The following is a 17176-nucleotide window of genomic DNA, read 5'->3' as shown; positions in this document are numbered from 1 at the left end:
GTTGGGATTTTGATGGGGATTGCATTGAATTTGTAGATTGTTTTTGGCAAGATTGCCATTTTAACTATGTTGATCCTACCTATCCAAGAGCATGGGAGATCTTTCCATTTTCTGGTATCTTCTTTACTTTCTTTCTTTAGAGACTCAACATTCTTATAGTACAGGTCTTTCACATTTTTGTTAGTGTTACCCCAAGGTATTTTGTGTTGTTTGTGGCAATTGTAAAGGGTGATGTTTCTCTGATTTCTTTCTCCACCAATGTGTCATTGGTGTATCGTAAGGCTACAGATTTTTTTTTTTTTGAGTTAATCTTGTATCCTGCCACTTTGAGTTAATCTTGTATCACTGGGACTGGGGTCCACACCCAGCATTTTGGTTTGTTGTAGTTTATGTAGAGGTGTCTTCTGTTGCAAAGAGAATTTTCCTTGATGAGGGTAAAGATTGCATCTCTCTGGGTATAAGGTCAAATATCTACAATGCTATTGTGCTTTGAAAAATAGTGATTGTAGATTTTCCTCCAATATTCGTGACTTTGCTAGTCCTGGCTAGTTAATTTGGTTTCTAGCACTAGGCAGGCTTCCCACTTTTAGAGCATGTCTTCAATTAATGTATCTGAACCAGTATTGCAGCCTTAGGGTTATCATGCCCTGCTGACTTTTGCTGTAGTGATAGTTACAAAGCTGGATGACAGTTGTTTGCCTCTCTCTCTGGAAGATTGCATGGTGTTTGCAGTAACATGAAAGTTAGCCCCTTGGAAAGGACTTTCAGGTCAGTTCCAGCTCAGGGGTCTCTGACCCCAGTTTCTAAAGTATGTGGTGTTCAGCAATAGATACTTTCCTTCTGTGTCTTGGTGTTAACTAATGTCAGTAGAAGTAGGCTGCATATTTTGGGAATCACTTGGACAGCTCTGGCTAACATCTCAAAAGATGGGTTCTCCATATGTATTTTTAGACACAGAATTACATGCATTATAGGGGTTCTATTAGGTAAATATTTAATAATAATTCATTATAACTTCTTTTGATACCCATATTGTTACTTTATCTATGTCCCTCCTTCTTCATTTACCTCCCTCTCCATAAAGCACCCCCTTTCCCATTTTCCCTATTAGATTACTCATACCCTGCTGTTCTCATTTATTGTCCCCCACTCATCTTCTGTATGTACCTCTTTTCCCTTCCATAAAGAGATCTGTTTCATGGTATTCTGATCTGATCATTTGTACCCTGACATTTCTTTGTCTATTTCTTACCAACCTTCCTATCCTAAAAATGATCCCATTTTTAAAGTATCAGTATTTTTAAAATTTAGTTATTGTATATAATGTGGGTTTTTGTTACAAGCAATAAATGATAATAAACTGAAATTGTGAATATCCTAATAGAAAATGCACAGTATCTTTCATTGAGCATGATTGATAGTTTTAAATAAAAAAGCTAAATATTTATTCTCATCAGTCATGACAATGAAACATGAAGTAATTTGAAATGTGACTTGATATGAAAGATATGACCTTCAATTGAAAATTGGTGCTTTCTATTCTTATCAATTAAATACATAATTTACTCTACATAAATTGCTATGTACTATTTGTTACTAAATTAAGCAATAACTGAGATTCCATATTGTAGTTCTTTCAAGAAGTGAATTTGCTAAATTTATCTGTGAAAGCTCAAATTCATATTGTCACCATGTCTCTGTCAATTCTAGAGTTTGTAGATTAGCCTTCTGAGGTCTTTGATGAAGTTGAAGGCAGTATGGTTATGGATTTCCATAGTTATGAAAAAAGATAAGTTACACACAAAACTTTAGGTTCATAAAGATATCATAGTTGACAGAATATTTTCTTTAAATCTTGCCAAATGTTAGTGGACTAAATATTGTTAACTATAGTTCTTGCCTGATAACTGTTTTGTTGTATATAATTTTACTATTTTAAAGTTAAAACCTTCCATTTTAAGTCAAGACCATGTGGAGGCACACAGACTAATAGAAATGAGTTAATAATTAATAGAAAGCTAGCCAATAAGAATCCTGAGCCATCAGCAAAGCAGTTTACAATTAAGATAATCCTCTGTGTGTTTATTTGGGAAGAAACACATACAGGACTGGGTGGGATAGAAAACTTCTGTCTATATCACCATGATAGTCCTTTTCCTTTTACTTCCTCTCCCTCTTGTACTATCTCTTCCATTTATTTGAGAAAGTGTCAGTCCAGCTCAGGTTGGTTTTGAACACCTGACACACCTCTTGCTCCATCTCCCAGATGGTGACTTTATAGATGTGAAATGCCATGCCCAGGTTTGGATTCTGTCTTTGCAATCAAACATGACTGACCTGGATTTTGTCACACTGGCATCTGACTAACAGATATGCAGCTTGAGAGCACAGCATGGCTCAAAAACTGAGGTAGCCTCAGTTTCTTCCAGCACCACTTTCAATGATGGGCTGCATGACTTCTTAATTGTCTACTTATCACTGCTCTTGGCATGATGTAATATTTTCCTTGTAAGGCTCAACAACCAACCTTCCATTTAGAGATGTTATAAAAATTTAAGCTTCCCAGAAAAGTAATCTATACATAGAGAAGATTATGTGAGGCTTTACTGTACTTTTTACAATATTAGCCAACTAGATCACTTATTACCTTAATAAGTATGTTAGGAAAAATATAAGATGGTTTATTACAGTAAAGTACTTAATTGCTGCTCAATGACTCAAATACATTAACTGCTTAATATATAGGTTCTATTATTCATGCCCTTAATAAGACTGATTGGTGATATATTAATACCTTTAATATTTAAATTAAACATATTGTAAGCAATATATAAAACAAGTTATATATATGTATATATGGAGTGTCATGATTAGTCTATAGAGTTATGTTATTTAGTGTTTTAATGAATTTAACATATCTATAGGTATATAAAATTTATTGTTTAAATTGATTTAAATATATCTAGTGCCATAGTCTTTATCATTTTTTTCAAATTTCAAAATTACTTCCTCTATCTTTTTAAAAATCATGCAGCTTATAAATAGCTTCTATCATTTTATTGTATACAAGAATGTTGTATAATATCTTTCTTACTCTTAGCTAAGACTTGGTACCTACTGTTCAGTTATTTTTTCAAAACACTGATTCCTATAGTCTCTCAAGCCTCAAACAGACAATTTAACTCTCAAATTTTATGCTATAACATTTTCAATATTCCTCAGTAGGGTGGAATTCTGTTACACTTATCTTCCTATTCCCAAATTATATTATATATTGTTCAGCATATCTTAAAAATGGCTTCCACAGCAAGACTTTTTAAATATGTAATGAAATCTGAACTAAGTGAATCAGACTCGGTTGATCCTCTTTCTTTAACTTGCAATTATATTACCTTGTGCTATGAAAATACCACCTGGCAGTGCAGTGGCATCTCACCTCATAAATGCAGTTACCATTTTCCTAAGTATAAATTGCTAGCAAGTAACTGCTGCTGTTTTCCATGTTGGGCCAAACAAACAAACTTGAAATTAACTATTATAAAATCCCATTTTTGTCACCTATGGCTACAAAAACAGTCATTTATTTTTCACCTGCTGATGCCCACACCATGGCTAAACTTCTAACAGTTCAGCTAAATGTAGCTCTCCTTACATAGCTGGAAAGGATACAGCAGATTTTCAGTGGATTTTCCAGGACACTGTATTATTGAAATGCCTTTCTTTACTCTGCATTCATCAAATTATTTTTATCCTAAAATAACTATTAAAGTATCTGTTAATAGTCACATGGATCTTTTATTTCTAGTTGTTCCATTAGTCTACACTGAATCTAACTAAAATGTTTTGATATTAACTTTCCAGATTTTCAAAGATAGGTGAAGTATTTCTTAGCTCACTTGGCAGTTCACTGTTTTTTTTTTTTTTATTTAAGGGACCATAGGGTGTCTGTTTTCATGGAGGAACCTGATAAGAAAAAATTCAAAGAATTATTTGCATCCTGCTATACATCATCATAGTCGTGAACATATATCACAGTAGTCCCCTGTAACTTAGTCATCAATCCATATTAAAACATGTATAACACAATTATAAGGGTGCATCTAATTTTATTTTATCATACTTGAGTAATAACAAGCCAGAGGCAAATTCTCTAATTAGTTTATTAATTAATGGATTAAGTCAGATGTCATTTGCTTGCAGCAACATAGTGTACACATGGTTGTGAAGTCAGAGGAACATGCTTCAAGGTGTTACAAAAAAATTGGAAAATATAGACCAAGACAGAGAAAATTAATGCAACGGTTTTTATGTGAATGGTCATGACACAGCAGTTGTCAGTGTAATCACTGTCCTTTACAAGAATTGAGACTAATTTCAGATTCGGAGATGAAACACTGTTGAAAAAGCCATACCAGCACTTACAGAGTCTTTCACAAATTTCCGAATGAAATATTTTTTGGATGCACCATATGGTCACTCTAGGCATATGATTCTTTATTCTTTACAAGTGTATCTGAACTTTCCAAGTCTATAGGAACTTAATCTCATCTATGCTAAATTGTACCTACACTGGTTAGTTTACTCCCTATAGTTCTAGGAAATTTTAAATTAATAGGTCTATTTGATGGTGTGATGGGCTTTCTAATAAACTATGATCCTGTAGGCACCTCTTATGGACCAGTGCTTGAAACCAGCTTGAGATAAGCATGCATGTTCTAGCTTGGATGAAGCCTCCTTTGCTTCCACTGCTACAAGCGCCTTTGATCCCATTTGCCAGAACCTGCTGGTCTTACTGCCACTCTGGACCACTCTGGACTTACTGCCACTTACACCAGTAATTCCTCCATGGACTGACCTCATTGTGCTCCTGACCATGTGCTCTTGTCTTTGATCTTCTGGCAACCCAGGGATAATCCTTTTGTACTTTATTTTCTCAGAACAAAATAAGAACCAGATTTTTCTTTCCGGTTTTTGTTTAAGAATGCAACGTCAAGAACACAGGATGGACTGAGTAGGAAGACTTAACTTGAGGAACTATTGCTTTTTCTTCCTGCCAGTAATTGAGATTTGAAGGACATCACACAGCAAAAGTATGCCACAAACAAAGCGAAGGTAGTATAATTTAAGTGAAGACTATCAAGTGCAGAGTGTGGTAATACCTGAATATAATTTCAGAATTTAGGAGCCTGAGGTAGGATGTTATTGTAGTTCAAGGTTAGACTGGTCCACATATTTATTTTTGAAAAAAATAAGCAAAACAAAAAAATAATAGTGCTGACCTTTAAAGTGAAGTTTTAAGAGGCAGTAAAGCTGAGTAGGGCCCACAGCATGCATTGAGGCAAACTACATAGTTCTAAAGGCAAAATATTTTCTCATATAATAAATATTAAAATTTGCCTTTGGCACAAAATGCAGGTATGTGATCTTATGAAAACTGAATTTTAAAAATTATTAAATACAGCATTATCAAAAAAAAAAAAAAACCAGGTAGAGTCACAGTAGAGGGGTGCTTGGGTGACAGACCTGTGAACCCGCCTCTTCCTTTAGCTAAAAGGTGGCACCTCAAAATCAAGGCAAAAGAGAACAAGCATGGGGCTCCTACCCTGGACCTAAGCAGGAGTTTTGGAGCAGCTGAGACAGCTGGAGAGCTTACCTGAGTCTGAAAGACTGTGGTATAGTGCTGAGGACACTGGGGCACCAAAGACTGTGTTCTAATTTCCTTGCTTTTAATGAGTCCAATTATAGTTATCAAGGGAAGATGAGTCCAGCCTTCCAAAAGTGGTCATCACTGAATGTTTAACCTTATGAGTCTCAGAATATTTTGGAGAAAGGCCTGATGTGGAGACCACAGATATGTTTGAAGACACATGATAAGCAGTGAAGCAGGGATCAGTGGAGACTCTGGAGTCAGAGGGAAAGGTTAGCAGAAGGCAGAAGTGCTACTCACAAGTATCCATATGCATAGGTGTAGGGGGCCGTTTCCTGCATCCTCCATTACAATAATGGTGCCTAAAGACACCAAGATGTAAATTACTTCACAGGCGCTGGGTAATCTCCATTCCTTTGATCTCTGCCTATCCCGTGGCTCATTTTGGCCTGAGGAGCTGAAGCCATTCATAGGGTAACATGTCCCAGGCGGCTGGCCAGCCTTTATTAGGGATGGGTTTTCTTGGTTCAGAGTCTCTGCTCTGGTAAGCTTATGCATTAAAGCTTGTCTGCAGAAGGATCCGAGTGTCCTGCGTGTATTTCTTGCTGGCGAGAACATACAGCGCGCGGGACATCTGGTGCCGAAACCCGGGAGCGTGTGAACATCTCCGGCGCCACGGAGACCCCTCTAACGGGGCGGATTCAGAACTGCAGGGTGGTAAATTCGGAGAGGTATGTTTTTTCTGGACTTTGGCTTGGGAATGTTGCTATTTTGGGAGGTTAATATAGAGGCTTCTATGCTTTTACTAGGAGCTATTTTGACTTTTCTCACTGTTGTAACAATCTTAAAGAAGTCCAGAATTACATATCAGAAACCGAATGTGGTGAGAGATGGGGCGCGCCTAACAATAAAATATAAGAAAAAAGGACCTCCCGGGATGTCTACTGACAAGGGAGTGTATAAGGAAAAAGGACCTCCCGGGATGTCTAGTGACAAGGGAGTGAATAATTTGTTAAAAGAAACAACAACAAATAAGAAAAAAGGACCTCCTAGGATGTCTAATGACAAGGGAGTGAATAATTTGTTAGATGATTCTGTAAATAAGTTTAAAGCTTTAAATCTTGATAGCTCTGATGACTCTGAAAGCTCAAGAGATAAAGTTTTAGAGAAAACAGCTCAGCTAGATGAAAAAGAAACAAAAAAGGAGGGAGAGAAAATAGGGAATAACCGGTCACACCCCGGTAAATTTAAGAGAAATAAAGACTCAAAACCTAGCCTCTGCCCTACAATGAAACTAGAGGCCTTGGAGCTGAGCAGCTCAGACTCTGAGATTTTAGACTCTAGCAAGGAAGCAGAGCTAGAGGAGGAGGCAGCACGATACCACCCCGATAGATATCGGCTGCCAAAAGTGAAAGCAAATATGAGGCCATCGCCTATTAATTCAGCGGGTGTACTTCTATCAGCACCCCCATTATTTGGTACCGACTCCTTCTTACCATCAGAGGAGTGAAGGAAATTACAGATGGCTTTCCCAGTCTTTGATAGGGGAAAAGGCCATGCCTGCTATTCAACACTTCTTAAAGGCCTGGAATGCCTGGGGCTTTAAAGCCTCATAAACATTGACGCTCGGGCCAAGTGTCTCACCTCAAAACCTAAAAGGCCAAAAGGAAATGGTAAAATGGAAAGATATCTTAACTGATCTTTGGAGAGGCCCGGATCCTATTCTCATAAGATCCAGGGGAGCGATATTGTGTTTTTCCACAGGATGAAGAGAATCCCCTGTGGATCCCAAAAAGACTCAACCCGAAGAGCCCCTTCGGACCTTCAAAAGTCGGAACTCCACCCTCTCCCCGGGAGTTGAGAGCCGCTATTGTTATCCAGATTAACTCCTGTCCTTGCCGGAGAGAAAGGGGTGGGGATGGGATTGTTTGATGCAGCCGTTTGCGGATTGCTGTTACTTCTGGCTGGTCTGTGAGAAAGGGGTGGGGGTGGAATTGTTTGATGCAGCCGTTTGCGGATTGGTGTTACTTTTGGCTGGTATGTAAGCTCTAGGCTCAAAACTAAAGAGAGATCGCCCAAGCGCTTATATTTTGGCTAACTATGCTTAAGCAATAGGCCGCCGGCCAGACAGCTCTTGCACACCCGGAGCCTAGGCTCATTGCACAGGGTAGAGTGTCTGGTTTGAGCAGCCCAATGAGGGATGCTGAGCAAAGGCATCGCACAGAGTTGCCTAGTATGTAGGCTTCTCTGAGAGGTACGTTGACCTGCATAAGGGTTACCTGCCCGAGCCTCCCTTTCCCAGAAAAACGGCAGAGGACAGGTCGAGAGTACTTCGGGTCAAGCTAACAGCCTGATGGTGACTCTTGTACACAGTCTTAATGTTTGATTTGGGAAGGTTCAACCTCTGCCTCTATCCCTCAACATATGGGTGACCTATTTGCTTATAAAAATATAAAGCCTTATCATTAATTAATAAAAAAAGGGGGATATGTAGGGGGCCGTTTCCTGCATCCTCCATTACAATAATGGTGCCTAAAGACACCAAGATGTAAATTACTTCACAGGCGCTGGGTAATCTCCATTCCTTTGATCTCTGCCTATCCCGTGGCTCATTTGGCCTGAGGAGCTGAAGCCATTCATAGGGTAACACGTCCCAGGCGGCTGGCCAGCCTTTATTAGGGATGGGTTTTCTTGGTTCAGAGTCTCCGCTCTGGTAAGCTTATGCATTAAAGCTTGTCTGCAGAAGGATCCGAGTGTCCTGCGTGTATTTCTTGCTGGCGAGAACATACAGCGCGCGCTCGGGGGACACATAGGAGCTACAGGGACATTGAAGAGGTATTACCCAAATAAAAATTTACAAATATGGGTATTTCTTTGTCCCTGGTAGAACCACATGTTATAATTGAGAGCATAATATAAGACATGAGGTATCAGTCATGAAACTATCGTCATAGAGAGAGAATAGAGAGATGATGAGACAGACTGCAAAGGGGCATTGCATTGCTATAGGATATTCCTCCCAGCTATGGGATCTTCCTCTCAGCATGGACTTGTCCACTATGCAGCAATGGCACCATCTTCACTGCAGGCAGAGGAACCTCAAGTATTAACATGAGAGATGACTGTTTACTAACCTAAAGATGTCTTCACATTAACCAGACAGGGTAAGTCTGGGTCGATTTACAGTTTTCTGAGTGCCCCAAAGACGTTAACAAAATCTTAAGAGACTCTCAGCAGGTATGTTTGCATTATGGAGACAGTCTTTCAGACGGGTAGTAGGACGTGAAATTGATATAAATGAAATATGTATCATACAAATAAGTATACATATATACACACACATATATATGTATACACACACACACACACACACATATATATATATATATATATATATATATATATATATATATGTATACACACATACACACATATATATACATACACACATATATAATCACACAAGGAAAGTTTCAGTGGGATTCTGGCATGGGCAGAAAATTTCACATGGATAGAAACAGACTATGGTTGAATGTGTGCAGTTCTGTGAGGTCAGCAGAGGCAGCACTTCTGTGTATGTTGTTAATTTATGGCAATGTCATATACCCTAACATAGCTTCAAACTTTTTCTGCAGCCTAAAATGGTCTTAAAATCAAAATCTTCTCTCTTTCACTTCTTAGATAACCGGTATTGGCCACAGTGTCTAGGTAAGTATTAGATGATATCTGTGCTGTTGACTACACACATTCCTTGTGTAATCTTATGAGTAAAATAACAGTGTTTTTTAATCATTGATTTCACAACAGCAAAAAATAATTGAACTGATCATTTTAAATAATCAATGAATGCAATGTCAGAATTGTAAGAATACTCCAAATTAATCCTGTGTTCTGCATTAAGTGTTTACCTCTAGGTAGAATTGACAGTCAGGAGAACTCTCTTGCTTTAAAAATCTAAGACAGATATTTCAGCAATTGTCTTGTTACAGGGCTTATTGCTTGTCCAGAGACAGACTTTACTGATGTTTTCTTTGCTTCTGGTTGTCAATGCAAACAAACCTTAATGCACACTTAACAAGTAAAGCTGTGGAAGAATTAATACAGGGGCTGTGCATAAACAAGTTCACCTTTGACTGGTAGTTTAAGCCATGGATTCAATTAACTTTCCAAAGAGAGACATGGAATTAAAATTGTCTTAGCCAAAGAAAAGAGAAAATTGAAGAACAAATGTAATTCACATGTTGCAATGTTTCCAGAAGGTTCCAGAGTGATGGGGAAAAATTTTTTTTGGTGCCAGGATACCCTTACAAAAGTACTCCTATCCCAAGCTGTTGTCCCATAAGAGTTAATGAACCCCCCAAAAGGAAGCAATTCAATACTTCAGGGGAGAAGATTCAGGCTGTTAAGCACCATACAAATGGATACTGTTGTTCCTTATTTTCTGTAGTCAAGCAAATGTATTACATGCCACTGCTAATAGCAGACACACTTAGGCTTTTTCCTAAATAGCAATTCATTTCTGAAGGAGCAATGATTAATGTTCTTTCTTTAGAATAGAAATAGAAAATTGCTCAGCTACAAACCATTCAATCTAGTATTATTAATTATGCAGAAAAATTTCAGTATTTAATGACATTTAGATAGCCTTGAAGGAAGCATTGTCACTAAGCAACACACTGACAATTAGCTAAGATATGTGTCATGTATATTCTATCCATATGTCTAGACATCACCTTTTTATAAAGGTATGAAGGATAAAAATATTTGTCAGTCATTTTCAAGATTACCCATATCTTCTTTAAAGAATGGGAGATGTTCTAACCAAAGGAAAATATCTATAATTACTATTCCGAAAACTTTTTTAATGTGCAGGGGAAATTTAATTAGAGAAGGGAATAACATGAAGTTAAAAGCTGCTCTTTGGAAGGTGACGTTTATTATTTTGAATTCTTATAGGCTTCTGGGTTTCTTTTACAACTCTGTTACTGATTTATCAGTACTGAAGTTATTTATTTCTATCATGAGATCTATTTATTTATTTATTTATTTATTTATTTATTTATTTATTTTTGCAGTGCTGGGGATACCAACCAATGTTGCAAACACTAGGAAAGAAATCCTCCACTGAGCCATCACCCAATCCTGATGTTGTATCCATAAGAAGCATTTTCATCAAAGGGCACATAACATCTGTTTCAGCCAGAACTAAGCTAAAACTCTTAATTTACTTAAGAGCCCTAGGTTTCAGTTTTGTGCTTAAGACATGGGAAAATAAAACCTTGTAGAGTTTTCCCTGCAAAGATAATTTAGGGAACAATATAAAAATCTTGGAAAAGTCCAGTGCTTACTTTAACAGGACTGTTTGTCCATTCTCTGTCTTTATGGCTGTTATCAAGAGTCAGGAATAGCAGGGTAGTATGGGCAAACGCCTTTAATCCCAGCACTTGGGAGGCAAAGACAGTTGGATCTCTGTGAGTTCGAGATCAGCTTGGTCTGCAAGAGCTGGTTCCAGGATAGGCTCCAAAGCAACAGAGAAACCCTGTTTCAAAAAACCAAAACCAAACAAACAAAAAGTGTCAGGAACAGTGCCTACTATATTGCAGTTTATTATTCTCCCCAGAACTTAAAAATAATAATTATAGAATTTCAGAATTATTATGTTATATAACATCAAAGTATGGTAGATTTATGTCTTTAAAAGATGAGGATAAAATAATATGTTGGGATTGGTGTAGGTTTAGTTCTAATTAATAGAAAACAAAATGGAAGCAGAAAATGCTGAACAGTGGCTGAAGTTCCTTTCTCTCTGTTTGAGAATTCCACAATTGGGTAATGCTGTGCCAGTGTTACACTGTGAGTCAGAGACTCAACTCACCTTTTGTGAATCTTCGTGCAGGCCTACATCACCAGTATCATCTCATGGTTGAAGATGGCTGCTCTACATTCAGCCATCACACTTGCAGATCAATCAATAGAGAGTTGATGAAAGACATTATTCTTAAAATCCCATTGACTAGGATATAATCATGTGAACACTCAGCTAAAGGGCATGCTGGTATATATTGTCTTCCATTTGAATTTGATAGGTCCAAGTTAATATGGAGTTCTAATTACTTTTAGAATGAAAAGTTGATTTGGGAAGACATAGAGGAGTCACTGTGTTGTAAACATAACTGTATCCATACCTCAAATAGAAGAATTTTTCATTAACTAAAAGAAGGTGGGTGGATCAGTTGGAAGTGCTTGCTGTGTGAGAAAGAGGACCTAAGTTCAATCCTTAGCACCTACATAAGTCTAAGCATATTGTGAACATCTGCAGCCCTGCTGCCAGCAACCAGACAGGAAGATCCTGGGTGCTCACTAGCCAGCAGGACTAACCAATTGCTCAGGTAAGGGACTGGTGAGTGACCCTTACCGAAGAAGGTGATATAGAAAATAATAGTGGAAAACACAGATACCAGTCTTTGCTCTACATACACACACACACACACACACACACACACACACACACACACACAGAGAGAGAGAGACAGAGAGAGAGAGAGAGAGACAGAGAGAGAGAGAGACAGAGAGAGAGAGAGAGAGATTAGTAGAAAAAACTGAGTCTCTGTAGGAGAAGGCATTGAGGCCTGATACATTTTAAGTTTCAAATGTCATAGAAAATGAAACAGTAACTGAGCTATTGAACCAGAGTTTATAGTCATTAGGGCATAAAGTCTATATACCATCTGGATACCTATTCTCCACCTTCAACTTTTGACTAAAAGAAGAAGCACTTTCCTCCATTGGTGGCATCAGACTAGCATGGGAATTGACCAGGACCAGTGTTTTTATTCATTCCTCTTTTACACTTCTGTGACCAAAGAGTGAAAAAAAAAAAAAAAAAACAACTGATGGGCGTATACTTTAATTTATTTCACAATTTGAGGAGATACAGTCCTCCACTTTGAGGAAGGCATGTTGGTGAAGCCGTTCCTGCAGTGACAGGCAGGACCTTGCATATATATGGGTGTTTCAGGACACACAGAGAACCATGGCTACAAGAAGGTTTCAGCTGTAGCACATAAAGCCTGTCCATCACTGTTCCACTCCCTCTACTTAAGCTCTACCTCCTATAGATTTTGCAGTCTCCAGAAACAGCACCACCAGCTAGTCAGCAAGTATTCAAACAAATGAGTTCATTAGCACAAATTTCACTCTTAAATCATAACCACAGCCATGGAACAATTGTCCCATAAAAGCCTCTTGAAGGGTGGGTTGTATATGGTTTAGCTGAAAGTAATAGATATTTCCTCCCCTGCCTAGCTAAGTCCATTATGTTGGCCCTGACAGGAAGCAGAACATCATAGAAGGAGGAGCATGGGAAGGAGGATGTTGGGTCCCAGCCTCTGCAGGTTCTCTGTGAGTTGCTTGTCCAGGGTCTCTGTGAGTTGCTTGTCAGCCAATAACCATGGGTGCATCCTGTGTTCTAGTCCTGACTTACAGCCCTGGCCTCAACCCACTACACCTGGGAAAACATGAGCTCTTCCTCCAGGAGCTCTTTCACCTGGTGTTTTTCCACTGTGCAGTTGCCCTCTCTCTGGAAAACAGCAGATGAATAAAGATGGAAAGACGAACATAGCGCAAGCAGCCGGACTCGGTTTTTAATCAAATCTCCAGGGTTTTGCCCCATACTTGGACTTAGTCATGGCGCAATGCCACAGGAGGGAGCAGCTCATTGGAGGCAAGGAATCATAGATAGCAGAGGGGAACCTTATGCTCTTTCTCTTTCAGCTTTCAATGAACGTAAGTTTCTTATTTGCCAATTTTGCTTACTTCCAAGGTGTGCCTCCCCCCTTCAATTCCTGTATCACATACCAGTCTTATATGGAAATGCCCTCCCACATATATTTAATATGAATCCACTAAAATTCCTTCAATCCAGTCAAACTGGGAATCAAGAGTAACCATCACAGATGCATGCCAACTTTCAGATCTCTGTAACAACAACAACAACAAAAATCATATACTTATTTTCTTGTGTAGCAGGGAAAATAATTTAACTGAAAATATTAATCCATGTATTTATGAAAAGCAATGCAGATTACTTTTACTTTTTGCAATAGAAAGTACTGGACCTCCTGAAACTGAGAAGCTTCTGTAAGGCAAAGGACACAGTCAGTAAGACAAAACGACCACCCACAGAATGGGAAAAGATCTTCACCAGCCCCACATCTGACAGAGGACTGATTTCCAAAATATACAAGGAGCTCAAGAAGCTAGCCACCAAAACACCAAACAATGAAATTAAAAAGTGGGGTGCAGAACTAAACAGAGATTTTTCAACAGAGGAATCTGAAATGGCTGAAAGACACTTAAGAAAGTGCTCAAAATCCTTGGCCATCAGAGAAATGCAACTCAAAACAACTCTGAGATACCACCTCACACCTGTCAGAATGGCTAAAATCAAAAATACCAATGACAACCTATGCTGGAGAGGATGCGGAGAAGAAGGAACACTCCTCCATTGCTGGTGGGAGTGTGAACTCGTAAGACCACTTTGGAAATCAGTATGGTGGTTGCTCAGAAAAATGGGAATCAATCTACCTCAAGATCCAGCCATTCCTCTCTTGAGTATATACCCAAATACTGCATGTCCATACAACAAGGACATATGTTCAACCATGTTCATAGCAGCATTGTTTGTATTAGCCAGAACCTGGAAGCAACCTAGATGCCCCTCAACTGAAGAATGGATAGAGAAAATGTGGTACATTTATACAATGGAGTACTACTCAGCAGAAAAATGCAATGGAATCTTGAAATTCGCAGGCAAATGGATGGAACTAGAAGAAACCATCCTGAGTGAGGTAACCCAATCACAAAAAGACAAACATGGTATGTACTCACTCATATATGATTTTTAGACATAGAGCAAAGGTTTACCAGCCTATAATCCTCTTCCCCAAAGAAACTAGAAATCATGAATGACTCTAAGGGATAAATGGACCCCAGGAATGGGAAGTGGCATGAACTCCTGAGCTAATTGAGAGCATGAGGGTAGGGGAGTGGGTGCTGCCACAATAAGAGTACAAGAAGAAGAGGAGAGGAGAAGAAATGGAGGAGCAGATATATTGAGTTGGGGGAAAAATAGAGGAGAGAGAGCAGGATGAGAGATACCATATCAGAGGGAGCCACTATAGGTCCGAGAAGTGATCTGGAACTAGGGAGATCTCCAGAGACCTACAAGGATGACACGATCTGACAGTCCGGGCAGTGGAGGAGAAGATGGCCTAGAAGCCCTTCCCCTAGAATGAGATTGATGACTACTCTCTATGCTATCCTAGAGTCCTCATCCAGCGGCTGATGGAAACAGAGACAGACATCCACAGAAATACACTGAGCTGAAATCTGGAACCTAGTTGAAGAGAGGGAGGAATGAAGAACGAAGGGGTCTGTACCAGGTTGGAGAAACCCACAGAAACAGTTGGTCAAAAAAAAGGGAAAGCATATCGACCCCAGACGCTCTTTGGGAGGCCAGTACGGGACTAATCCAGCCCCCTGATCATGGATGCCAATGTGGAGGCCCCTGCACTCCTGGGAGCCTCCGAAGGTGGACTGGCATTTTGCCCTGGTGTGTGTGTGGGGACTTCGAGAGCCCATCCCACTTGAAGGGATGCACTCTGTCTCTGGACACATGGGGAGGGGCCTAGGCCCAGCACAGGAAGATTTGGTGGACTTGGTGGAGCCCTGGTTGGGGGCCCTACCCTGCCTGGGGAGTGGTGGGTGGATGGGGTGGGGGGTAGGTTGGAGGTGGGGGAGAAGGAATGGGGGTGAGGGGAGGGAGAGGGAGAGGGGAATTACATGTGAAACAAGCCTGTTCCCTAACTTGAATTAATAATAATAATAATAATAATAATAATAATAATAATAATAATAATAAGAGAGAGAAAAAAAGAATGTACTGGAAACCAGAATCAGGAGCAATGTAACTAAAGCAAGAGGCGTCCTGTAGAGGTAAATGCCTGGTGTTTTGTTTTCACTTTTGGGAAAACACATTTGTAGTAAAGAACTTTACTCTGAGTGGAGATACCAGAAGCAATATAGAAGAATTGTACTCCTAGTCCAGAAGCCAGAAGCATGGCTGACAGTAGTAGAACAAGTGAGCCAAGGTGTAGAGCTCTCTCAAAAGGGCTGGGTGGAGATGTGTGAGTCCAGATAAGGCTCCTCTCAGAAGTTACACCCACAAGTATGGTGATACCTGAAAACTGTAAAAGTGATCCTAGAAGACTAAGGTTGGGACAACTGGTGGTTATGATTGCAGACCTTAATAGCAGGCTTGATTGAATACCTCATGTTCACATTCAGTAGAGCAAATATATGCACTATATGCACTATAATTGCATCAGTAATACAACAAATACATCTCATGTAATACAAATAATAAATTTGTGATCAGTTGAGAAAACATAGTTAGATACTTATTCTTGTTCTCCTTCATCCCCAGGGCTTTATTATAGTGAGCACATGGCTTTAACCAAACTTAATGCACTTTCTCAGGGTCCACCAGCCTGTGCCTAACACAACCAACTTGATCACCTCAAACAAGTGCTCTTTGAATTCTGATGTAAGAGGACATAGCTTATAAAAACAAAACAAACCAGCCAAAGAAATAAACTAACTTAAAACTAACCTCTCCTTAGAGAGTAGGACAGAAAATCGCCTCTAATGTTTTCATCTTATTAGAGAAACAAAAATGTCTCTCACAGATATGAAATGAGGGTGAGTCATCAAACTAGTTCCTTTTAGTTCTTCCTCCAGAAAGATTCTCAACACCTGCCATCAGGCCTGAGCCAAGCAGCTGAGACTTACCATGAATGGAAGCTCCTTTGTTACCTAGTAACATGGTCTGAGCATTTCTGTAAAGTTGAAGATCTCACAGTCTGGTCTTTGCTTCTCCTGAAAGCCAAACATCCAACAAAAGCCATATCAAAATAACAAAGTTCTCCAATGCTAAGCTTATTGACATTGGAAAATCTTGCTGACAGACTAGTGTAGTGGTAGATTGTGTTGAATCATGTTATTTTTAGATGAAACTTGCCACCCACTGCAGTTCCTATTTCGAGTATGGACTCATTTTCTATCTACATTGGAGGATCCTAGAGGATCTACATATATATCCAAGGGAAAGGAAAACAAAGAAGATTTAATACTCTTGAAAACAGACCCCCAGCTGACATGCAGCAAGGATTCCTTCTAAGACAGGTATGAATCACCATTGGGAACAATGTGACTGATGCTCTTGTGGAAACTTGGAATCGGAAGAAGGCATTCCTCTAGGAAGAGGAGGCTTCATGGGAACAACAGACATAGAAGTCCAGGTGAGATGGGTTAAAATAGGATTTTATAGACCAAGGGAATACCACACAACACAAAAAAATTCTAGACACCAGTCTGGAGCTGAGGCCACATTTGGAAACATGCCTTTACATTTTGTATCTACACATACTATCATGGTTATGTTTTAGTTTGGAGTAGATTTCATTGGAA

General features: G+C 39.2%; 1 pseudogene; it reads left to right on the top strand.

The window, feature by feature from the left end:
* The first annotated feature begins 13341 nt into the window (after positions 1 to 13341).
* Positions 13342 to 17176, top strand: part of LOC113834486 — a 40918-nt pseudogene continuing 37083 nt past the window's right edge.

The sequence above is a fragment of the Cricetulus griseus genome, chromosome 2 (assembly GCF_003668045.3).
Source record: "Cricetulus griseus strain 17A/GY chromosome 2, alternate assembly CriGri-PICRH-1.0, whole genome shotgun sequence".
Taxonomy (NCBI): domain Eukaryota; kingdom Metazoa; phylum Chordata; class Mammalia; order Rodentia; family Cricetidae; genus Cricetulus; species Cricetulus griseus.
The sequence above is the reverse complement of the archived record's forward strand: the minus strand, read 5'-3'. Positions and strand labels throughout refer to the sequence as shown.